The sequence below is a fragment of the Carassius gibelio genome, chromosome A4 (genome assembly GCF_023724105.1).
Source record: "Carassius gibelio isolate Cgi1373 ecotype wild population from Czech Republic chromosome A4, carGib1.2-hapl.c, whole genome shotgun sequence".
NCBI classification, from domain to species: domain Eukaryota; kingdom Metazoa; phylum Chordata; class Actinopteri; order Cypriniformes; family Cyprinidae; genus Carassius; species Carassius gibelio.
The window spans coordinates 8,132,582-8,133,507 of record NC_068374.1 but is presented as its reverse complement, the minus strand read 5'-3'; the positions used below and the strand labels follow the sequence as shown (position 1 = coordinate 8,133,507).

The 926-nt window shown below is 44.5% G+C and overlaps 1 non-coding gene across 1 annotated transcript; it reads right to left on the bottom strand.

Moving 5' to 3' along the window:
• Window positions 1-367: 367 nt before the first annotated feature.
• Window positions 368-470, bottom strand: LOC127981815 (U6 spliceosomal RNA). Its single transcript, XR_008160430.1, has one exon. It is a non-coding gene; the product is annotated as a U6 spliceosomal RNA (small nuclear RNA).
• Between the last annotated feature and the right edge of the window lie 456 nt (window positions 471-926).

Below are 926 nucleotides of genomic sequence, written 5' to 3'. Positions count from 1 at the left end.
TGCATTTAACCCATCCGAAATGCACACACACAGAGCAGTGAACACACACACACACTGTGAGCACACACCCGGAGCAGTGGGCAGCCATTTATGCTGCGGCGCCCGGGGAGCAGTTGGGGGTTCGTTGCCTTGCTCAAGGGCACCTAAGTCGTGGTATTGAAGGTGGAGAGAGAACTGTACATGCACTACCCCCACCCACAATTCCGTCCGGCCCGAGACTAGAACCCACAACCCTTCGATTGGGAGTCCAACCCTCTAACCATTAGGCCACGACTTCCCCAAGGCGACCTCTGCTGCATTGGCCGGGAATCGGACCCGGGTCTCCCGCGTGGCAGGCGAGAATTCTACCACTGAACCACCAATAATCTAAAAGATGGAGCGCTTCACGGATTTGCGTGTCATCCTTTCGCAGGGGCCATGCTAATCTTCTCTGTATCGATCCAATTTTAGTATATGTGCCGCCGTGGCGAGCTGTTCTCAGGATACCTTTCATTTTGAGACTATAAGCTACCTTCTAATTTTTACATTTATTTTCTCAAATGTGTTAACACTTATTAGGTTTATGTGCTTCTTAATCTTAGATTGATAGAATAGTTGAAAGAAAGAAAGATAAATTAGTTAGAAAGAATGATATAGATTAGTTCAAAAGAATGATAGATATATTTGTTTGACAGAAAGAATGATAGATAGATTAGTTAGAAAGAAAGGTAGATTACTTAGAGATAGATAAATAGATAGAAATTCGAAAGAAGATAGATAGAAATAATTGATTAGTTAGAAATGTCATGATCCTGATTCCCTTTCCCTTTTCCCCCTCCCCTTTTACCTCTGACTCTTTTTCTCCTCCTCTCCTACTTTGCACTCACCTTTCCTCTGCTGTTAATCTCCTTCAGCTGCTCCTCATTGCGCTACTCTTCGCGCTTGGC